General features: G+C 39.5%; 1 protein-coding gene across 8 annotated transcripts in view; it reads right to left on the reverse strand.

Annotated features, from left to right (window-relative positions):
* The window catches only part of NAV3 (neuron navigator 3), a 430,222-nt gene that overhangs the window by 371,782 nt on the left and 32,873 nt on the right, over nucleotides 1-25,567 (reverse strand). The gene's annotated exons all lie outside the window — the stretch shown is intronic.

Genomic DNA, 25,567 nt, shown 5'->3' on the forward strand with positions numbered 1-25,567 from the left:
ACAAATGCTGCTGTCACCAATGACCCATCTGGACATACGTCCCAAGCCATTACTGTGGCAAGATGTCTTCTGGCTCATAGTTGCTTGGAGTGGTATATGTGGACCCCCGCTCTTATAGAGCATCTCCCCCCCCCCTCTGTTAATTCCAATGGGAAGCAGAGTTCATTGTCAGCTCCAGAGCTGGCATAGTGTATGGCCTTTTGGGGAAATGACCACGGACCAAAGGCGTTTAGGGTGCATCATTTTTGAACCCACTACTGGCAGTGTACCCATGACAGTAGTAGCATTTGCCACCGCCATGGTGAGATCACTAATGGCAAACCTCTTCTCTGCCATGGGAAAAGAAGTCATCGGCATCTAACAGCGGCACTCCCTGGGAACTTACAACTGCCCTCTGTGTGCTTGTGTGCATTTTCTATTACTATTTAGCCCCTTAATGGGAGTTGCAATCCTTATGTGGACCGACTCTTCTCCCAGTAGTATCTGCTTAATGTGTGCAACAATCCCATCATATGTCTTGTGTCTAATTATCTTGTTTAAAATCCCCATAGTCTCATATTATAATTGTGTTACACTGATGTTTTTTTCTTTTCATTCATTTTTCATCATTTGGATTCCATAATCAGAAATACTACCAGTTCCGCTTTCTGTTAATTCACTTCAATCCAATATGCCAGGACTCTGCCATTATATAAAGTTGTTATTGCATTATTGAAAGAGATGATAGGAAAGCAACTCCTACCCCACTCCACCCCTGCCGGCACACTCTAAGTGGCATCAGCAAGTATGTGTTGGGTTTATAACCCAGTCCTGCCATCACGAGCTCTGGGTGTTACTCCAGTCAGTTTTTTCATCAGGAGGGGGAAACTGGCCATATGTCTTTTGGATAGCCAAGGCCACTGCAAGCTTAGCTACATTCTTGCCAAAGTTGTGGCTGCTTTGAAAGAAGACTGGTTACAGGAAGGAGCCAAGTCTAAAACCACTTTGAGGGGTTCTCCCCCCCCCCCCATCAAGTGGTGTATAAATCTTATAAAACAAAACAAAACAGGAGTAAGAATGAGTGGAGGTTGAAAGACAGGTACCAGTGGCAGTTTTGTGGATGAAAAGAGAATATTGGGGGCCAGGCTTTACAGAAAGGAACAAGAAAGATCAAACCTTTCTCCACCTCAGCCGTTTTCCCTCAAACCCTACCGCCTCATCTAGGTGCTTCTCTCCCAGGAGAGAAGTTTAGTCTGGATACCTAACCAGTTAAATATGGCTAGCCCAGCCTTCCCCCAACCAGGTCTAACATATCTAAAGGACACCTGGCTGGGGAAGGCTGGGATCAAGGAAGGTAGGTGGTTGGAAGGAGACCAGCAGGACAGGAGAAATAGTCAGTATTTCCACATACATGTCCCTGCTGCAAAGCATCTGTATAGGAATTTCCCCCAAGCATTCATTCTGTACAGGAATATGGTACAATTAATATTCTAGAATACAAGCCATTCTACAATATAAGCCTTAGAGTTGTCATGCCTAGTTTGCTGCCCATTTCATATTATTCTCAGTGCCATTTCACCAGTTCCTCAAAATGCGTTACTCAATTTGCCAGAATGGTTCATGCTTTCATTAGTTTAGCCCCCAGTAAATAAAACAAAGCTACTACTTCATTACAGCACTGACTTTTATCTCACAATTATTTTGGATCCCTGAGTATTTTAAGCTTCTCCTCATTTAAATTTGACATTTAAGGTCCTATCAAATTAATGCTTTCAGCTATCTATATTCACTCATTATTTCAGTCATGCACATTGGCCAGGGGCTTGTCCCATTTAAAATCTCTTTCACATTTGCTTACACAAGCTTTTTTATTATTCAGACATTTGGTCCTTTTTATGTTTTCTCTCATTAACACGGAATTTCACAAGTCCTTGGTGAATAATTAGCTGTAGTAGGATCCTTAACTCTCACATATACATTTTTAATTTATTAAGATGATCACCAAATTACTTCTGTACCATGAAGAGTGGCATACAACTTCTGTGCAAAACTACCAAATTAAAATAGAAAACATCACATTTTTTAGGTTAATCACACAAATCCAGATAAGGGAATTTGCACTGGATCAAGGGATAAAACCAAGGCCATTAGACTTGAGGCAGACATAAACTGTTTTACGGTACTACTCAAGTATTGGTGTGTTTCAATAATATACATGTATGCGTTCGTTTAAAAGATAGCTTATAATAATTTTTTTTTAAAAAAGTATTTATTTACTGGTTTCCTATTGGTTTCTGCTACAAATTCTGATCAACTCCACACCTGCTAAGGTTTAGTAAAACTGCAACATGTGGTGTTCTCACCCTGTTCACTAAGGCTGCATAAAAACCATAACATGACTTACCCCAAAGAATCCTTGGAACTGTAGATTTACCCATCACAGCTACAATTTCCAGCACCCAAAACAAACTACAGTCCCCAAGATTCTTTGGGGGAAGACGTGTACTGTAACTCCTTCCAGAGAGTCTTCTCTACTGATGTATGCTCTCTGCAAAATTGAAAGCCCTGATAGTTCAAATTCTAGACTGCATGGGAAGCCAACATGAGTATCATGAACTTGTTGCATGGGATGCTACAGGGATGGGCTATCAGGATAGCCACGAAAGAGGTGGAGGTAGCAATTGCCCCTCCTGCTCTGCTGTGCATGTGATTGAGAACATGACTTAATATGGCTTAACAGGAATCACAGAGGATAAGCTTTTTTATTGTTTTCATTCCTAGTTAAGTACAGATGGATCAGTTTAAACCGCTGGACTAACCAATCGGCAAGCTAAGCATATGCTTAGGGCACCAGCAAACACACAGAAAGATGTTTATGGGGGGGGGAGAATTTGACATTTGCTATATTGGGGGGGGGGGGACACAGATGAGGAAAAGCATCATGGGGGAAATCAGGGTTTTTGTTAGACCTTATTCACTATACACGCTTCCTTCATTTCTCTGTTCTCTTTTTATTGCAGGCAACTCCCCACTTGCGTGGGGATTCTGTTCCTGGTGGCCGCCCACATCAGCTGGACGCACGTAAGTCTGGCCCCCTTGTGGTGCCAAAAATGTGTGTGGGTGTGCATGGACATGCATGTTTGATTTACCTGTACTTACCCCCACCTAAGCCAGGGGGTGTCTTGCTAATATAGCATCTGTTTTCCTTGCATGATTTTGATCTATCATGTGTTGCACACAACACACACGTATGTACATTTCAGCATACATGTAAATTTTGTGTCATTTGGGGGGGATATTTTAAGGTTTAGTACTGTTTTTATTATGAATTATATATAGAGGACACCATAATATTTTAAGTGTTTAGGGCCTGTAAAGGTCTTAATCTGGTTCTGAATGTAAATTTCGAAAAAGAAATAGTCATTGGATTTTATTTTTTTAAAAGGCATAATTTACAGTCCCAAGGAAACAAGGACATGCAGACCCCATTAAAATATTAAAACTTAATAGCATGGATATTTAATACAAAACATCACACAAAGAACAAGGAAGGTAGATCTTATGCTATTTAGAGAAGTACTTTCGAGCATCTTGGGCTTTTGTTACTGCAGTTCCAATGCACACTTTTACTTTACTTCATCATTCTATGCTAATTCTATACAGGATTTAAATAAGATATCATTCCTAAGCTATTATGCTCTGACATTGAGAATGTTCTCATTTTAGACATATTCAAGCATACCCAACAATTCAAGCAATTTTTCTTGAACTAGCACCAGGCTGTAGCTGAACAGAATGCAAAGATGAATGCTAAGCTTGTGATCAGACCAATCAGATGAAACCATAAATAAAGAACAGCAATGATTTTAGTACTGCTTTAACATCCTCTTAGTATGAGCTACATATATCAGAGTCAAGCAGTATGCTGTGACAATGCTCAAGATGTTGGATTCCGATAACCTCTAAAGTCAATCTGAATGCCAGTGCTTATTGTCACTGCAGTTAACTTTACAGCCAGGCATACCAATCATTATATTTATATGCACATGTGCGCACACACATACACACACACAAAGAGAGATAGAGAGAGTCAGTTAATGAAGACAAGCTCCAACATCCATAATGAGACCAAACTTGTCTGTTCCATATGCAATTTATACGTTCTGCGCTAGCTCAACAAGGTTGATGGCTATCTATATGAATGTAATAAACTGCCTTTTCGGGGGACAACCCTAATATTAAAGTAAACAATTAATTGTTTAACCAATTTTGTTTTAATTTGAAAAACCTCAGCATCAGTGATGATGTACAAATTAAATAATGGTTCCAAGAATGACAAAAAGCTATGGAAAAAAGAATTAAAATATCCAGACGAAACCTCATGGCTTACGTACATCATTGTAAATGGTTTTTACAAAGCAGAAAGCAAAGACAACAAAATAGCAATCATTCTGTGCTTAATATGTCTTCTGGCATAAAGGTGTGAGTGCATTTCTGAATACCATAAAATATGTGAATGTAAAATTATTATAAAACAGGTGAAAGCCCATCTTGATAGAATGACTAGTGCTGGGCTGAAAATGCTCCCCAGCACCTTCCTAGACCTATCAGTTTCTCATGAAAGAGGGGGATGTTTCTGGATACACTTCCAGGAGAAGACACTGAATTCTAGTAATTTGGTGGGTGCTGATGGCTTATCATTAAAGAAAGGTGTAGAGGGTTTTAAGTTATTGCCCTCTTCCAAACTCATAGGTATCTTGCCTTCTCAATTTATTTCTAGCTTCCATTTTACTGGTAAGTAAATCTTGTTGCCTACTCTCTACTCGGTGTCTATAGTCTCCCTTTCCCAGATTTAACCCTAGCCTAGTTCCCTTGCCATGATTCCTATATATCCCCTGTTTGGGCTTTTAAATTGGCAACTTTGAGTCAGTTCAGGTTTAAGAAAATGGGTGATAAAGTATGTGATAAAGTACAAAGGTTAGTCTGTGGGTGTTTACCATTCTCTATACTGTATGTTATAACCCTTTGATAATATATTCACCACCTGAGAAAGATGCCCGTGGTACTGACTTTCTGCAAGACAGAAGGGGTTCTCAGGTAAACACTGAAGTGATAACTGGGTTGGGCACCTGGATATAAACTGTACAGCTTCTCCCAACTTCAAGTGAAAGAGCCTATAAGGCATAAGAGAAGCAAGCTTAATTCTTCTTCTACTCATTCTAAAGGTTACATTAACCTTTTTTTAAAAAAAAAACCAAGGTAACAGACATTTGGGTGTAAAAGGGAAAGAAAAACCTAGTTCAGAGAAACAGTGTATTTTGTGATCCCTTTAAAGTTTTTAAAATGTTTTTTTCTTGAAGCAGGCAGTTTGCTACCTAGATTAAATGTCATTTAAAGTTCATTTGTGAATAAGAATTCCATCTCTCAATTCTAGTTTACCTCATGGAGGTGGCAGTCAAATTCTATCAGCTTACAAAGTCGAAGCTTGCAATCTTATACACACTTACCAAGAAATAAGTCTCATTTAATTCAAATGGGGTTTACTTATGTGTAGAGGGTTGCACTATTAAGGCTGCAATACTGTGCAAGCAAAGTACAATACTGAAGCCTGAAGTATGCTTCCATGAAAGCAAGTCCCACTAAAGTCAGCAAGACTTACTTTATTTGGGATTCGGAGGGCAGTACTATAGTATTTTATACTATAGATATATTTAATATTCCCAAAAGGTATTTAAAAAAGGGAAAGTCTCACTTGTCATAATTTACCATGTCCATTGTGTGAAGCAAAGAGAGAAGTTTCCACAGTTTAGATGCTTCATTGATACTTGTTGGAAACAAGTAAATGGGAATACTGATTATAGATATAAATCTGCTTTGGCATAGGCACTGGAATTGTATCCTCAATCACCCAATCCAATTTTGGGCTGATAACTCCATCGGGGTCAATCCTGGGGTTAAAGTTCCCCCCATTATGCAAATCCTGCCATTTGAGGTATTCTACAGTCCGTGAGCCCCCGTTGGACTTTTGGACAGAACCCTACCTTTGGACCCCTTTACTGGGGTACCCTGAATTTTTGTTATGGATCCAGGGGTGAGGCACCAGCTCCCTGTTGCTTTGGACTAAGGATCCAACCAAATTCCTCCCCCACACACATCCCTATGGCAGCCCTATGCCAAGCTACCACCACCTGAAGATGGTAAGCAGTTTCTCTGTAATTGATTATTATGAATATTTGATTCAGAACAAGAGGTAGTACTCAAAAGGAGCCATGAAAGGTTTTCCATTTGTGCACCAGGCATTGTGAATTCCTTACTCCCACCTCCTATAGCCACTCATGCCACTTCTGAAGACATAATTAGTGCGAGACACTGGAGTCAGAATGGGAAAGCTGACCATTCATCTCTGGAGTACTTGAAACTTGGCCAGAACAAACACAGGGTGTATTTCTTATTAAAACAGGCCCATTGAAACCAGAGCCTACGGATTCAAAACTTCAGTACAAGTTGCAACACAGACTGTAATTTAAAAACAACAACCACCAGCACCAAACTAAGAAATAGTTTCTTCCCCAGGGTAATCAAAACATACTCTCTATCTCCACCATTCCATTACTGGACTGGATGTCTACTACTAAAGACAGAGAGTGTTGCATCAGCTTGCTTTTAACCACCATTTACTTCACTAAGAAATATCAAATGCAGTTCCATCACAAATAAAAGCAAACTGATATCAATCTGTCTGTGCAGTATGAGGTCAACAGTAAGTTCCATTAATTTAACTGGAATTTGCTTCCACATATGCATGCTTTTGAATTATGGTGCTGGAGGAGACTCTTGAGAATCCCATGGACTGCAAGAAGATCAAACCTATCCATTCTTAAGGAAATCAGCCCTGAGTGCTCACTGGAAGGACAGATCCTGAAGCTGAGGCTCCAATACTTTGGCAACCTGATGAGAAGCGTAGACTCCCTGGAAAAGACCCTGATGTTGGGAAAGATGGAGGGCACAAGGAGACGGGGACGACAGAGGACGAGATGGTTGGACAGTGTTCTCGAAGCTACCAGCATGAGTCTGACCAAACTGCAGGAGGCAGTGGAAGACAGAAGTGCCTGGCGTGCTCTGGTCCATGGGGTCATGAAGAGTTGGACACGACTAAACGACTAAACAACAACAACATGCATGTTTCATCTGATAGCTTAATTGTTCAGCTAAACAATTAACACAAGTTTATACCTTCCATTAACTGTTCCAGTGTAATACTTCACATACAAGCAAGAATTTGATTCAAAAACCCTGTTTTTCTTGTTCATGTTATCCAAATTACTTATTTCCCCATAATGAAAATAGGATGGTATATGCAAGTGTTGATTATTGTTAATGTGAGATGTTGTGGATTTAAATTCCTTTATCTAAAATAGAAAAGGCATACCTACAGTACTTCTCTTTCATTTCCAGTTAAGGAGGAATCATCTAATTATAGTACCAAGTTATCAATTAACTGTCAAGTTAAAGAACCTTCAGAAGCAACCTCTAAATCTACACAAATTTCTTCCTAAGCAGAGTCAAGTCTTGTTCCACATTGTTGTAAAGTTCAGATTTTTAAAAGCCCAATACTCTTCAAGTCTCCCACAGCGGCTAGTGATCAATGAAAAGACATATTGATTTTAAGATTCTTACCACAGAAGGATGCAAGACACAAGAGAATTTCATTTGAAGAGTTACTGACGTCATCTAGGTCACAGAATGTCAGTATCTATTATTTGTCAAATAGAGGCATGTAGCAGTAAACACATTACTGTAACTTCCAGAAACAGCATCTTGACAGCTATTATTATTAAGATGCAACTATACCATGAACCATGCTGGCAAACAGGTACTGAATATTTGATAGTGTTATGTGCTTGCCAGACTCCTCTCAATTCCTAGATCCCATAAGTGTTAGAATTTAATCAAGGCTCGAGATGTTAAACTGGGTGCCAGACACTGAGTTCCTGGACCCGGCAGGCCCTAAAAGCTAAATAAGCCAGGCTAGCTTCTGTGCGCAGGTACCTGGGTGGTGGGTCATCAAGAGAACAAAGGAAAGGTAATAGGTCATTAAGGAAGCAAATATGAACCCTGGGCACCTGGAATGCTGCCGGGCATTTTGAGGGGCTGTAGGGTTGCTGGGCAGCATGTACAGCCCTCAAAAAAGCCAGCTAAGCAAGTTTTGGTGATGTTCCCCAACAGCTTTGGCAGGTCTCCTAAAAGAAAAGCTCCACAACTTTAGGCAATCTCTTAAAAAAAGCTCCGCCCCAGGCAGTGGCAAGAGTTGCTATGCCACTGGCTCAGAGACTGGGGTGACGTGGAACAATACAAAACCTGGTGTAGTTTTAAGGCTATTCTGTAACATTTATCCAATGTAGCCATAGGTTAACAGAGACTTGTTTTCACTGGAGAAAACTTTATTATTCTTTACTTTCCATAGTGGGATTTTTGGTGTTGTCACTCAGAAAGCCATTAGCCCTAGGGTGTGGTTGTTTGTTTGTGATTGGCTGCGGTGAACTTTGTTTACATGTGTGAGTGGGTGTTTTTGAATCAAGTTAGCTAGATTGCTTCTGCTGTTGGCAGGTTCTTGTTGTTGTCTTGTTGGGCTGTGTATGTGATAAAGGGGAGCCATACACAGTGAAGGCATCTTCTTCTATTTGTCCCTGTGTCAGTTTCAGTTTATTGGTTAGTTTTTCTAATAAGGCTGTTTCCCATACAATTTGATACCACTGGTCCATGCTTGCTTATTCCTGACAAGTGTCCCCAATGTCCTGGCTATGACCTCTCTCACCACCAAAGGAATACAAGCGAATAGTAAAGAGAACCTGCACAAATGATACTGACACAAAACCCCAAACATACACTAAGTAGAATAGAAACATTGCCACCCAACCCCAACCCCACTCACCATACCCCCCTCCACCTCTTTCCCCCTTTTTTCTTCCTAATGTAACACTAATGTCTCAGCAAATGAAACTGATCTGTAGAAAATGTAACTTGAAAAAAGAGACATTGCACAGACTTTCATAAAGCAAGAAACCTTTAATTAAAAATATGTTATATATATATATATATATATATATATATATATATATACACACACACATATGCCATCAGCCCCTCACTGCAGAAAAATAATAATTATACCATTGGCATACTGAATTATGTTGAATGTCAGATGGTCCGCAGGAAGGAAAACAATATGACAGACACAGATTTTCCTTTGTGTCAGCATCTTGAATTTCAAATATTTCTTATTGATATACTATCATTTCAGTACCTCATTTGTGTAGGTTACCAAACTCTCAAAGGCTTAGCGGCCACTGCAAAGATTTCTCTAAGCTGATTGATGTATTGTGTAGTTTGGTGTAAATGAATAAAAGCAGGATGCTTCATCTTCTGATGGGAAGGAAGGTCTTCTTCATTCCCTTCCCTGTTATGGAACCCAGGTTGTGGAACCCCTCCCTAGAAGTGTTCAGTTGATCTGTCTTTTAATGAGAGTTTTTCCCCTCTAATGGCACTGAGCTTTTAGCATGTGTTGAAATTCTGTCTTCCTGTGGTGTTTATTTTAAAACTGAAGTACTGAATCCTGATCTTCATTTTTAATTTTCTGAAATTATTTGTAACATTATGAACAGGTTTGTTGTGTTTTACATATTTTATTATTTTTTGTAAGATTCTTGGGTTTATAAATAAAGAAAAGCATGGTATAACTAACAATTCGCTCTCCCATCTAGTTCACCCTCAGAAGAATGAAGCTTGCGCCAATGAAAGGCAGAGAGTTCCCCCTTTCCCACAGTTCCAGTTTCTTTCCCTCTCTTTCATTGTGCTTGCATTCAGCAATGTTTCAATAAATCTTCAGAGAAAGTTTTCACCAAGTAACCCAATACTGCTGCAATATTTGAGCATCACATGTCTAGATACCATACAGTGCAGTAGAATGTCAAACATCTGAAGCATGTTGCTTCCCTAACATCAGCTCTCTGATCAATCTTAGGTTACTAAGCACTTTCAGCTACTTGCTACAATGAAGCTAAGGCTCTTATTTCACCTACACCTTTTTGCAAATGTTGCTCAAAAAAATCAATATGTTCTTGTTTGATTTTTTTTTTATTGAACTTTGTGGGCTGGTAACAAAAGCTAATCATCACAATTCCATGAGAGAAGGGGAAGAAAGTAAAAATAATCACCCACTGTGCAAAAGGAGGGCAGACTTTCACCACGTGAATCTACTATGACTGCCAGGCTACATTACCCTTGAACCTGTGAATGCCAAAACAGATTTAAATGGAACCTAATCTTTCATTAACTATCTTTTAAGAGTTCAGAGTCACCATGTGAAAGTTCACATTAGCACAATATTCATTTTACAATTATATCTGTAGCTTACAGGTTATGAGGGATACTATGCTATGATAGTGGAAAGATGAATACTTCAAATAGAGACATTTTAAGACAAATTTCTGTAAATTCGAGTGAAATTTGATCTTAAGGACACAGACAAATCCAGCCAATGAAAATCCTGTGAATAATTTAAGATTATATTCTCTTCAATAATAAATTATGTAGATTTTTCATGATAAAATTGTTCATTTTTATAGCCATAGTGACTAACGATGTTTGAAATGGAGTCCTTTATAAAAGTGGCATTTTAATTCAGATTTCCATTATACATGTCTTGCTGTGATCCCGCTGAAAAGTATTATGAGTTTAGGAGGGAGGGAGTAAGGATCCTTCTAACCCCTGGATCCAGCAAATGTTAAAATATAAGCCAGGCTGGCTTCCTGTGTTGAGGTGATGGCCTGAGCAACAGGCCAGGCTCAGATCCAATGACTGAAACATCATAAAGGCCATAGCAATAGCAGCTGCATGGTGATCGCTGCCAGCTCCCCACCTCCAAAACTGGGTTGTTTTGCATGGTGAAGGTGCTTGGGGTGCCTTGACAGTGCAAGGCTAAACTTGCAAGATGTATTTGTCCCCTACGAGGAAGTAGAAATACAAATAAACCAAGTACATTAAAAAAAACAACATAGCATGCATCTACAATATGGCAAGTAAAATTTTGGGAATCATACTAATGCTATCACAATTATGTTTTCATAAAATGAAACACAGGAAACTGCCTTATGCAGAGTCAGACCATTTAGCCATCTGACCCAGTATTGCCTACACTGACTGGCAATGGCTCTCCAGGATATCAGGCAGGAGTCTCTCCCTGGCCTCCCTAGAGATTGTGCAATTTGAACCTAGAACCTTTTGCATGTGCAGTGCAGGTGTTCCAGCGCAGAACTACATACAGCCCTTCCCCCTAAAGAAAGGATAAATAATGACCAATTGCTGGAAAAACATGTTTGTCTGCCAGTATGTATTCAGTAGTGTTTTCATCCCAGCTGTTTTCCAAATCTCAGCCATATTTTTTTTTTTAAAAAAGGGGTGATCTTTCCATCTCTTAGCTACTAAAATTTGACTGTCATTAGCAAATTCGGTATAAACTCTCTCTTCTTAGAATCTACATGGTTATTAACATGTCCTAATAAAATTACTAATGGATCTAATAAAATGACTAATGAATGATGATAGAACTCACATATACAATTTCCTTCCAGAAAAGACTGGTCGTCAGGCATTTCTACCAAATACAAATAATATCAACTCTTTACTGTCTACACTTGCCATGGTATAATTTTCTGGATAAACTCAAACTTAGCCAATGGGGAACCATTAACAACTGACAATGCAATTTAATAGGAGGGGAAAGGTGGAACCTTGTGTGAATATATTCTGCCACAGGGAGGTAATTTCAATGGAGAATGGCAGAACAACCCTCCCACCCCCAATATTGTGGTCTCACTCTAGTTTGGGGCTCCAAGCAGCCTGTTTTTTGTAAAAGAAAAAAATGCTGGAAAGTCCAATAATAAAACTCCCATGCCACATCCAGTTTCACCCGAGTTTTGAGTAGGGCAGGTTGGGGAGTGTTTGGCCCTCCAGATGTTGCTCAACTGCAGCTGCCATCATTCCTAACCATTGTCTATGCTTTCAGGGGTTAATGGGAGTTGTCGTTCAGCAACATCTAGCAGGCCAAAGGTTCCCCACTTCTTGTGTAGAGCTTTCACAGTCTTGCAAGGCTCAACTTCCAAACACGGGAGCCAAACGGATCAGATCTTAAGCACAGCATCTTCAGTAGGTAGAGATGGCACTTGCATACCTTTTTTGTGACCAAAGTAGTCTGTCTCATAGCACACTTGAGACATATGTTAATAGCCCAGGAAAACATGACCTATCAAGACTAATTGTTTAATAATCCTGTTGCGGAAGTTCTTGATGACTCAGAACAGTCCCTGCCAGCTTCTTTTTCAGGGATATTGTTCACGACAGAGCAATTAAAACAGCCATGTGTAGCAGAGGTGCTTGGAGGGTAATAAAAGCTGTTTGTGTTGCCGTGCCTACAACATTACTTAAAGCATGACAGAGAAAAGATTAAATCAGCCCATTAGAGCACTGTTTAAATTATTATTATTATTATTATTATTTTGGAATCAAAGGGAAATTGGTTCAGACTCACTTTTTTCCAGAATTCTTTGCTGGAAATACTTAGGATGTGGAGAGACAAGGACTAATGAAAAAGCAGCTACAAGATGAAACGACCACTGCATCTACACATATATGTTATGGAAGTGATGGGGCATTTCACAATGTACAAAGTCACCAATTTCATTTCTTTAAGATTGTAGAGGTCATCAGGAGGCAAATGTATTAGCCATACACTGAAAATATGCAGAGAGTCATTTTTAAATTCTTCAAAGAGCCAAAGAATGGGTACAGGCCTGGGACAGTTATACATAAATGAAAATCAGAAAGAACAAGGACCATTATGCTTAGAGACCAGTTAAATGGATCAATATGAGGGAGCATGCAAAAAGTCTGCTCTCTCAGCTTGCAGTCTATGGAAATTACATCTAGTGGATGCTGTCTCATAATTTCCATAAACCACAGGCTGAGACATCAAGATATTTCTAATGCTCCCCCGTTATTATTATTATTTTTAAAAATCACCCAACAATTAACTACCAGCACATGGAAAAACAATGTGTAAAGGATAAACATTTTTGTGTAACTTCGTTGATGTGCTTATTTTCTATATTTAGTGAATTGCACATCATCAAGAATGGCTGCTGCTCTACACAAGATAATTCAAACATTAACTCTGGAATCTTTAATATTCTGATGTTGTACGATACACTTTATTTTATCAACCTCTAACATTAGAAGTGCAACTAGTGCCAATAACCCTCTTAAAATCATAAGCCAAGTTTTTATTTCACTTCAAGCAGTGGATGTCATAATATTGTAATAAAAGAACAAAAATATCTGCAAGCAAAAATGCATTTCTTCCACACACAAAAAGAAAAGAAAAATACCATGTCACTGTTAACATCATGACATTTTTGCTTGACAAAGCATGTCTAAGAAATGTGTCGAGCCAGAAGAGCTGTGTTCCATTGGCATATCCCATATCGAACCCATTCTGAGGCCCATCTCATTTCACATGTTGTAAATAACACAAGAGATATACACAATATATCTAGGGAAAGGGTGTGGGGAGGTGAGTTTATTGGCTTGTATGTTGTTTTCTGTTCTTGTTTTTATTGTGTATTTTGAGCTTTTATATTGTATTTTTATGTTGGGAACCACTATGAGATCTATGGATGATATAAATAAGATGTGTGGGGAATAAATAGTAAAATTACCAATGTGGAATGGGACGTCCCTATTTTCATCGGATAAACGTTGGAGGGTACGCAAACACATTTACATTACTGACTCCAGTCACTGTGGGTAGAGGCAAACAGGATGCAAGGAGAGGGTGAGCAGAGATAAACTGGGGTAATTAATTGGAACAGGTAAAATTATTCAGTCCCTTCTACTTTACCTAGTGCTACCTGTTTGTTTTAAACTACAGTCATACCTTGGGTTACGAACACTGCAGGTTGAGCGTTTTCGGGTTGCGGACTGCGCCAAACCTGGAAGTACCGGAACAGGTAACTTCCAGGTTTCGGCGCTAGCACATGCGCAGAAGCATGTGCAGAAGCGCTGAATCGCATCACGCATGTGCGCAGACGCAGCACTTCAGGCTGCAAATGCTACAGGTTGCTAACGTGCCTCCCGCACGGATCACGTTCATAACCCGAGGTATGACTGTATCTACATTTGCATCCTAAGAACTCGCCAAATATCCATGTAGTAGCTCTTAACCTGAATTGAACTTATATTTTCAGGATCCATCACCAGTACAAAATGAACATTTTCATGAAGCAGACCTTAACGTAAGGTATCTTCAGAACAAAGGTAAGTGGGACCATGGGATCTGGCTGACCCTGACGCTGGCACAACCACTGGCCACAGAGATGGCTAACTTTAGACGAGAATTAGATTTAGAGGAGAGTAACTGGCTAGATATAGAAGGAACTCCTCAAATTCTAGAGAGCACACTTCAGATTCTAAAATGGAGGTGGGGTGGGGGATGGAATAGTGATCAAAGGGCTTGGGAACACATAGTCACGGCATATGGGAATTAAGAAGGTACAAGTCCAGCAAAAAGTTTGGTGTACTGTCCATGTCAGTTAAATTCTATATACACCTACATGCATTTTTTTAATGGAATGAGCCCCACTGAACAGGGGAAAGCATTTTTTAATAAACATGCATTCAGCTGTGTCACATGTGCAAGCAACTGTTCCCTGAATTGCTGCCAAAGCCCTGAATGCCCATATTTTGAAAACAAAATATATATATTTGTACAGTTCCCCCTCATCTCAATGCCTCAAGAGATCATCAAGACTTGTTCTTTCTGCATTGTTCGAGAACAAGTCTTGGAGCTTTACATTTTTCTGGGCTAGTAGTGGAAAACTGCTAAGTGTTAATTAAAAAGATAGCCTGGGGTATAAATAATTCTAGAGCTCTTTATCATTCAGCAAGGTTTTATTTTCAAAAGGTTATATAGGTTTTGAATGCTTTAAATGCCAAAACAATGTTTGTTAGTTAATGCCTGCACTGGAAACTAGGGCTCAATTTTGTCCACAACCTACCAGTGACATTGTGATAAGAAACTGAAATACATTATCACATTACCATAAAACATTACATAATGAGCTTCATTTGCAATTTAATTTTAGATAACTGATTTTCAGTTATACTCTTACTGTAAATAGCAATGAGGCTCAAGACATAAAATTGACTAACAAAGATCCTCTTGCATAATGTTTTATTTTTTACTATGGAAATTATTATTTTATAACCCCTGGATTTGCGAGGAAGGGTTACCAAGTAGAACAGAGGGCTTTAGTTAATGGTTGAGAAAATTCTTAAGGATAGGAGAACCTTTAACTAGATACTAACAGTACTTTTACACATGCACCATATGAGAATCTAATAGGATGGGTCACAAGTTAGAGAGCAGATTCTTTTTAAGTAATGTTCTAGATCAGGAGCCCAAATCACCTTTTGAGGCCAACCTCCCCCCCCCCCCAATTATTTACTACAAAGAGCACCTTTGGGGCAAATAGCAACCATGGCAGTTTCTGGTGGGAAACTAATGTAAACTCCCAATCTGAATCAGAGCCTTGCTTGGCTCTTTTCTCTTCAAAATAAAAAACGGCAGGCTTGAAACACACTTTTTAAAACACGTTATGCTGCTTGTCCCTAGCAAGCACAGATAACTACTAGAGCATGAAGAAATTTAATGGTAGAGAAAAGAATTATATGAAAGTGAATGTAATGTAGGATAGGCTGAAGAAATGGAAAAGAAAGACTGGTAAAGAACACATTACAGTGGTACCTTGGTTCTCAAACACCTTGGTACTCAAACAACTTGGAACCCAAACACTGCAAACCCAGATGTAAGTGTTCCGGTTTATGAACCGTTTTTGGAAGATAAACGTGCTCCATTTTGAGTGTTACGTTTCTGATTTGAGTGCCACACTTCCATTTTGAGTGTTACGCTTCCAGTTTGAGAGTTACACTTCTGATTTGAGTGCCACACTTCTGATTTGAGTGTTATGCTGAGGTCTGTCTGGTTTTGCTATTTATTTTGCATTTTTGTGGCTCTTTTTTGTGACTGTGTGGAACCCAGTTCAGATACTGATTGATTGATTGATTGAGTGAGTGAGTGAGTGAGTGATTGAGTGATTGATTGTGTGACTGCAGTACATTGTTTATTGCTTCATTTTATGGATCAATGGTCTCATTAGATAGTAAAATTCATGTTGAATTGTTGTTTTAGGGGTTGTTTTTAAAAGTCTGGAATGGATTAATCCATTTTGCATTACTTTCTATGAGAAAGCACACCTTGGTTTTGGAACGGACTTCCAGAACGGATTAAGTTTAAGAACCAAGGTACCACTGTACAATAATAAATAGAAGAACAAATGACTTCCTTGATCAACAGAGTTGATAGAAGGAAATAATGCAAATTTCTGCAGTGTGTGTGTGTTTGTGTATCATGCAGCAAATAAAGGCAAAAGTAGTTGTTGCTAACTTCAAAAGAAGCATCATTAGCCACTATTTACTGTTTAACATTCCTGCAAACCTAGCAGTTTTAAAGCACATCAAAGTGCAAGTAGATAAATAGGTACCGCTCCGGTGGAAGGTAAACCGTGTTTCCGTGTGCTGCTCTGGTTCGCCAGAAGCAGCTTAGTCATGCTGGCCACATGACCTGGAAGCTGTATGCTGGCTCCCTTGGCCAGTAAAGCGAGATGAGCATGCAACCCCCGAGTTGTTTGCGACTGGACCTAATGGTCAGGGGTCCCTTTTAACATATATTCTTTAACATATATTCTTATTAGCTATATATTGCTTATGCTGAGGGAGCCTGTTTTATAACTAAGCAGGTTATGCCACAACTCTAGAGGGAGTTGCTGATATTTGTTAAGGAGCCACAAGTAGTGAATCTCTGCCACTGTCTTCTGGGCAGACGAAAAGACATGAACTCTGATGTGGTTGCTGCTGCTGCTCCATAATAGCCCTCTCCCTCCAGGTACAACTGACCGGAGGAAGCACATACAGTAAATGGAAGCTTCTGCTCCATCTTCTCTCTGAGCATGAATCATTTTAATGTTCTTCAATATTGCATCAGTGTATATTACTCATATTCCTTTTCCTGTGGTTGATATGATAGTCAAAACAATAACAATAAACAAGCAGTATGTAAGCAGCAGCAAAAGTGGTGACCTGCCAGTGAAATCAGGAGGAGAAGGAGCAGAGCCAAGGAGCAGAGCCAGGTGACTTGAAGACTTGGAAGGGGGCACTGACAGTGGGGCACCTACAATGATGTGGGGTTTAACTGCGTACCTTGGACAGTGGTTCTGCAGGGTGCATTTGTAAACAAACATTTTGATTAATTGCTGGATCTCAAATCTAGCAACTGGTAGAAAATAAGAGCTCTCTAAAATAAAATAAAAGGCTCTCTAAGAGAGACATCCTAAAATCTATTGCCTCTGATCTCACAATAGGAACAGCTCAAATGTCATCACAGAAGAAGTGCAACATGTCCACCAGCTGTGGCCTGAATTCACAATGTCCTTACAAATGTTATGCAAATTGTGTTAATTATGTGTAAATAAAACATGCAAATTTGCCACAGCCTTCCAGCTAATTGTGTGTTCCTAATGTAGCCCTCTGTGCTAAACAAAATCCCTTCCCTGTGGTACACAATTGGGCACTGTCCAGTTTTTGTCACCAGATGGTTCCAGCGTTCTTTTCGCTGTTACAATTAGGGTGCCATCTTTCTTTCTTTCTTTTTTATTACACTTGAGCTCCCCCAATCCCAGCTGCAGACACATTATACTAGTTTGATTTGCAAGGAGCAGGGGGATGGAGATCCTGCCGTTGAGGATATATTGCACCTGCTCACCTATGTGAAACTAAGTAAGCTATCAAGCACAGGACAATTTCTGGCTAATACAGAACAGCCAGCCAAAGGCTAGGCCATGAGCAACTAATGAAAATCAGAATAGCCTCCATTTATTCTAACTTTCAGGGGGCAATGCAGATTCCTTCAAGGATTCAAGGAGCAAAAAGGGAGTAATTAAAACCTGCCTCTGTGGTTGCAATATATGCAAATATATATACACGTATATATTTCTTCAATAGCCAGACCAGCAAATAGCACCTCATAAATCGAATGTGTTATTCAGTCACGTTAATGTAAAAAAAAAAAAAAAAAGTTATTCCAGAGCACAAGAAAGACTTTTAGGCCTTAAGCATTATAATAAATCAGCTTCTCTCTCTCTCTCTCTCTCTCTCACACACACACACAGCAAGAGATGCTGGAGAAGTACATTGAGGTTTGCGAAAGATGCCATTTCAGCACAAGAAGATGATATCACATTCTTATTGGCATATGCCAAGGAAATAAGAATACAAACAGTGGCCACTGAAACACAAAGCACTGGAATAAACAGCAAGCACAATAAACACAATACAAAGCATCATCCTTTTAACAGGAATCTTGCTTTCCCAAGGTACCACTTCAAAGGACTGTCTTACCTTCACCACAAGTAAACCTGCATATAGTTGCCATACGTCCGGAATTTCCTGGACATATCTGGAATACTGCAGCCAGCAGCAGTGTCCAGGCAGAAATTGGTCAAATGTCCAAGAAAATCCAGACGTATGGCAGCCCATGGCAGCAACCCTAATTCAAAGCATTTCGCCTAGTTTGTTTTTCTTTTAAGGCCATTTTAAGATTTTCGCCTCCCCTACAGGAAGTATAGAGAGGATTACCATATATATTTAGTATGACTATAGATGTAATCACTTACAAATAAGCCTGGGTACATGTTAGCCACGTTGCATAAACAACACACCATTATTTTAAAAAGAGGGTATTACCTTCCCACTTACAAAAAGGAGTTTCTTAAGGATCAAATTTGTTCAGCAGAATCCAATTCAAAACCTCTGCCTGCCGATTTCAGAGATTTGCTGCTGCACCCTCAGGGTGCAGCTCTGCAGCTTTCACCCTCATCTCTGCATTAAGGCTTTAAGAAAGCAGAATGCTGAAAGGTAAAGGAACAAGTCTCCTTTTTCTTTGTCTCTAAATTTGCATGGATCGCTATCTTCTCTGACCATGAGGAGGAAAAATGCTTCTGAAGATTGCATAATGTTGTTTTAAATTGATTAGCTTAAGAGATAAATCCGTTCTGAAGAAGAGTCTGACACATGTGAATTATTTTAAGGGTTCAGATTCCATTTTTATTAAGGTAAACTGGGTGCCTGTTTGCTGGAAAGTATCATAATGTTTTGGACAGGAAATGCACAGCTGTTGTTTATTAACCTTTTGCAATGAACTTTACTATACTGCAACCAGTTATTCAAATTTACATTCTAATGCTTTTCTGCACATTATGCAAATACACAGCACTCTGTACTATGCAGAGATTGAGAAAAATATTCTTCATTTAAGCTGTGGGGAAAGAAAAAGAACACCCAGTAAAAAATAACTTTGAAGCAAGACTTTAAAATAAATAAATGCACAGTCTATTGTCAAACAACAGCCAATTATGTTTCCATACATTATAGGAGTAAGAAATTTCCATATCCATTAGAACAAGCAGGCTACCATGGCAATCAGCAGCATCTTTCTTTCAACAGTAATTCACATCTGTCTATATCCATCTTGGAAAGACAGGCCTATCCAGATGTTCATTAGTGGTTAAACAAGTGCACGTCGATGGGGAAGGAATGGAGTGGCGTTGTGCTGACTGCATCTACCCACAACCTATGCACATTCATTGGAAGAGCATTTACAAATCCAGATGTTTTGGACTACAAATCCCATCAGCCCCAGCCAGTTTGGGAGCGGTACTCCAAAACATCTGGAAGATTCCAGGCTGGCAAAGGCTTACATTATGGTATCAGTAGGGAGCTCCTGCACATATGCACAGCAGTGCTCCACAGACCTTTTCGGCCTTTTCACACTTACCAATTATCATGGAATAATTGCTGTTTGAGCCAACATTTTAAAGAGTGAACTTGTACCGATTGTCTGCATCTCTGGTCACGTATCACTATTATTACAGAGTGGGTGTGGGGTTTTCCTTTCCACACTAATGGCAAGCTGAGAAAAGTTCCATGGCTATAGTCACACCCCTAATGTACCCTAATGTTCTTCCAGCTAGTAAATGTCGGAATTATGAGCAATGGCAGGAGACTATCATGTTTTGTGACAATAATGGGCATCCAACAGGGCCAGTCCATGCATGAGGCCAGATGAGGTGGCTGCCTCAGGCAGCAGGATCCACAGGGGTGGCTCTTCCCTGGTGGGGACAATGCACCATTTTGTGATTCACCTCAATTGCCAAAATGTTTTGGGCTGGCACTGATCCAAAGTACACAGCTGCTGGCACCTGTGGCTGTGTACACAGCATACCTTTAAAGCACATTTGAAGCACATTATTTCTCTCAAAGAATACTAGGCATTGTAGCTCAACCCTCACGGAGTTACAATTTCCAGCAACCCTTATCAAACCACAGTTCCCAGAATTCTTTGAGTGAAAGAAAGTGTTTCAAATGTGCTTGAGAGGTACAGTGTATACACAGCCTATTGATCACACACAAACCAAAGGTAATCCAAACAACAAACAGTATTTTCATCACTATAAAAAAATAATAAAATGTGGGTTTATAGCTAAACTCTGTTTCAATCTCATGTTCAATAACTGGAAAGAATAACAGCCACCTCTAGTCTGTACATTAATTGGCACAATTGGTGTATTAGACCTAATAGTTACAAGAAGCTGCTTTATGTATATCACACTGTGCTGCACTGTCAAAGATGGCCAGCAGTGATCTTCTTCCAGCTCTACAAGGATGCTAGCTGAATCCTTAAGCATGTTCAACAAACATACTGTAATCTAATAGCCTTCTGCAGAAGATCCAACTCAAACAAGAGGTGTAGGGCCCTACCTCGTCTTCATGTAACTAAGCTGCCAATGCAAACAACATAAATATTAACTCAAACTTGGATGACAACATCATTGGATGGCATCACCTCTCATAAAACAGCCCTCCAACCCATAACTAGAGGGGAGGGGATGGGAGGACAGGTATAAATGAATCCCTGGTGCACAGTTTGAATAAAAAGTAAAACAGAATTTACTTAAGGAAACCAGAGAGTTTGCATAGAATTAATAGGACCAAACAAAGTGGAAAAGGAGTTTAAAAAGAATTGTACAGTGGTACCTTGGTTCTCGAATGTAATCTGTTCTGGAAGTCCGTTCGACTTCCGAAACGTTTGAAAACTAAGGTGAAGCTTCTGATTGGCGCAGGCACCCCAGAAACAATAGCTGACAGCAGCTGCATCAGATATTCGGCTTCCGAAAAACGTTCAAAACCCAGAACACTTACTTTCGGGTTTTCGGCATTCGGGAGCCGATTTGTTTGTCAACTAAGCAATTCGAGAACCAAGGTTCCACTGTAAAGCAAACACATGAACACTTAACTCATTATGGTTCTAGATAGGTGGGTTTCCTCTAGAGAGGAAAAGGTGACATTCTCTCTGCCCCCATCTTAAAGAGGAACTTTATCACATGCCTCTCTGAGAACAAGTATGTTGCCAGCCAAGCTAGGAAGAGCAATTAGTAACTAATTCCTGCATTTTAGGAGATAGTGTCACAACTTACAATCTGGGGAAAAAAGTTACATTGGGAGGAGGAGACCAAGGTATAAAAGAAAATTAGAGTGGCTTTTACTAATGAGGCACCACACACACTGCAGACTAAATAGGCAGCACTGACAGGGCTCAATTATAAAGAAGACCGCAGCCTCATTATCAACACTACTTCCCTATGGTGCAAAGTACTACAGCACACAAAGGGTGGGGAAACGGAGTGGGGGACATACAACCAATAAAAGGTAGAAGATTTGGACACTCTAGGACAACTAACTGCTCACTAAAGCCAAGTATATAAAACAATGTGTTATATCTAATTGGCATATACTAAAAATATTAACTTTTAGAATGAAAGAAGTTATAAAGCTATAAAGCAATCAGAACTAAAGGACCCTGGAACATTAGCTCGCACACAGCTAAAACATACATATCCTTCAGGAGATAAACTCTTGTAACTATGAGAGCAGCATGCTTGGTATAGATTTGAGCACATTAGCAAGAAATGACAGAAGCCCATGTGCACAAAATAAAATTCTAAGGGAAGAGCATCCTTAAGAAAAGCATTGCTTTTATCTCTAAACAGCTGTGAAGAGTAACAATCCATGATAAAGACACAGCAAGACTCTATATGTAGGTTAGGGGAAAACCTACAACTAGCTGAGGGGAAAAGATGAATGCAGGGTACCGTAATAATAATTTTATTATTATTTGTGGCAAAAAAGAGGCTAATTTTAAATCTGACTGCAAAGCAATTATCTGGATTTTAATTTTAAAGAATGCACATGCTAAAGGCTAGGTGGCAACCTGCTGATGCAACTGCCATATCCCAATTTTAGGTCTAGAGTTAAAACATTTGCATGGCCTTCTGCATAATTTGACTTGAAAAGTTGCGAACAGGCTTTGCTGTACACCATTCCCAGCCCAACACATTTTGCTGTTGAACGTGGAGCCCCAATGGTCCGTCTCCCCCAATTATGACCTTTTTAAAGGCTTACTACATACACCAGGCAGTTGTCAGTTCCTGCTCATGGTCGTAGGCTCAGCCCTGTTCATTCCAAAATTTCTGCTTGTTTGCCAAATTTCAAAAACCCATATTTAAACAGCCAGCACAGGCACTTTGTCTAATGTGACCGTACAAACAAAAAGGTTTGTTTATGTTACATGTTATATGTGTTACAGTTTGACACATGTCTCTTTGGCTAGGGCACAATGGTGTGGTTGGGTAATTTCAGACTGTTGACTAGGTGGTTTTAAGGCCTGGATCCCCCTTTTGACAGTTAACATGTATTACTTCAGAATGTGGCAGTCCTGGTGCTCATTCTGCTGAGGGCGGCCCTGGCTGCCTGTCTCAAATGCTGCCTTGATGCCACTACTGCAGGGGCAGCTGCTAATCATCAGAGGTGAGCTATAAATTTAGACTATAACTGCAACATACCATAATTCTTCCTTTTTTAAAAATGTTATTCAAAATTATAACAAAACATATTTTCCAAAAACATATCCTTATTTCCCCCCCATTTTTCCTCCCCTCATAAAACCCACCCCCCACCCCACCCCCGACTTCCCTCAGTTCCAGTCTTTGGTTTCTCCAATAATGCTATTTTCTGCATGTTACAGAGTTGTATAGATCCATACCATAATTCTTAATAGGAGGCATGGGGCTCTGATAATGTAACTTGTTTCCTTGTGTCAATGAACTGCTGGTGCATAAAAGAACTCTTCACCATTACTAACAGGCATAACTATTAGGCCCAAATGGCAACATTTTCCCAGTTAAGCTTCCAAATAAAGTCCCGTGTCTTAATCTCCCATTTACCATATATATCTCCTGCCTTACACTGCTGTGCTGCATCACATCCCACTTGCAAATCTGTTTCTGTTTGCAGAACAGCAATTCCCCACTGCAGCCAAAAGCTTTGCAACAGAAGCCCCAGGCATTACAACTGCTTTCTGGCAAGCTTAGCCTTGTTTAGTTTCTAGGGTGAAAGGACAGCAGAGGATCAGACATTCCCTTTGTGAACACAATCACACAGAGTGAACATCTTCATCGTGAAAATTAATACCTCTTCCCTACCTGGCTCTTTCAAACATTTGGATTGTTTGCTCAAGCTATATTCAGATATTAAAGCAACACTGCATTGGCAAGATTCCAAAACGGAGATTTAAAGTTGTGCCATATAAAATTTGGGGATATATAGCAAAGAACTGTGTAATTGGTCCCTTTGAGCATAACAATTAGTTTGCTTACTAAACTCTGTAAGAGTTTACAAGATTTCCCACAAACTTGTAGCCAAAATGAAAGTCATTTTCCAATTCTTAAAAAACAGTTTTATTTAATAGATGTGAACTTGCCGAGGTTGTGGGTTTTTTTAAGCTGGCATTGTTCTAGGTGAAGAGCTTCTTAAAACTTAGTTAGCCATAGTTAAACTTAACATAGCAATAACATAAGAGGAAAAAGGGAAACAAAAAATGCATCAGCTTATGTGGATTGCAAAGGTATCTGAAGAATTTCATCACTCATCTCAGATAAAGCACAATTGTTTGAAATGTACTGGATATTATCAAAGTCATCAGCAGTTTTAACATATCCATATTTTTAAAAAATTCCCTTCCATGTTCTCATTCATAAATTCTGTCAGTCATTTTTCAGAAAATCATCCTATGAGTTACTTACAGCCTCTTACTGAATAATAACTGGAACTGATGGTAATTGGGAATTATGAAACACACAGCACACTAAAAAAATGTTCCAGAATAGATCAAGGATAACCAGATCCATCTTTCATAAAACATGATGATATAACCCACTAATTATAATAGAAAATATTACACAAAACCATTTTGAAGCAGAAGTCCAAAATATCTTCCATGTTTTCTTGTGTTTGTGGCCATTACTCAATTGTGCAAAATGAAAGTTGTCCTACAGCTACAAAACAAACTAGAGCAGAGAGTATAATTTTATGATCTGTGTGCAAGACACTTCACTGGGTGTACATGTGCATCGTAGGCAGAAATAAAGACTACAAGAAAAAGAAAGACTTGCACAAGGTTCCGGAAAAAGCACATGTTGAGAGCCTGTACCATATTTCACCATAGCAATACACATTTGAAGTTCCTCTGCTCAGAGAGCCTTGTGGATACCAGTGCCTGGAAGAAGTAACATCCAACATGGCACATCCAAGTAAAAAGAGACTGTTGGCTGCCACAATGTAGAGGGAGTTCTAAACGGGCCAAGAGAGCCTACTCTTAGTACCTGATTGGTCTTCGTCCATTAGACATAAAGGGCAATGGTTCTTTTTTAAGCAAGCAAGCAAGCAAAGCATCATAAGGGGATTTAAGAAGCAGAATGGAATGGTGAAGAGAGAGTGGGGGGAGAGCACATACCTACTGATGCCTATTTCAAGCAAGAATGGCATTAACACTTCTTCTCCCATAACAGCGCAATTTGTTAGATCCCCTCCTTTATTATTTATTTCTAGTTAACAATTTAATTTTTGTTAAGGGCGGGGGGAAGCATGAGACAGCAATGGTAACAGTTGATGGCACAATATCTTGTAAGACGAGGCTGTTGTGTCCATTCGAGATCACTGGTGTGATTAACAAACGATCAATCAAGGTTCACCAATCTCATCTCTTTGCCCAAAGATACTGTGAATGACGTACTGCATCTGCTTTGAACTCGGAGTAATTTTAAACCACTTCGCTTTTATCACAGCTCTTCATCAGAATGACTGGTGCCAGCAACCCGCCAATAAGAGAATGAACAACATACTGACGTATTCAACCCTCCTGTGCCTTGAAAGAGAAAAATAATAATAGTACTGAAGAGAGGGGAAAAGTACTAAAGAGAGGGGGGGAATAGAAGATTAAAAAAAAAAACCACACCGAAGACAACTA

This window comes from Podarcis pityusensis (assembly GCF_964106645.2).
Source record: "Podarcis pityusensis genome assembly, chromosome: 10".
Lineage (NCBI taxonomy): Eukaryota > Metazoa > Chordata > Lepidosauria > Squamata > Lacertidae > Podarcis > Podarcis pityusensis.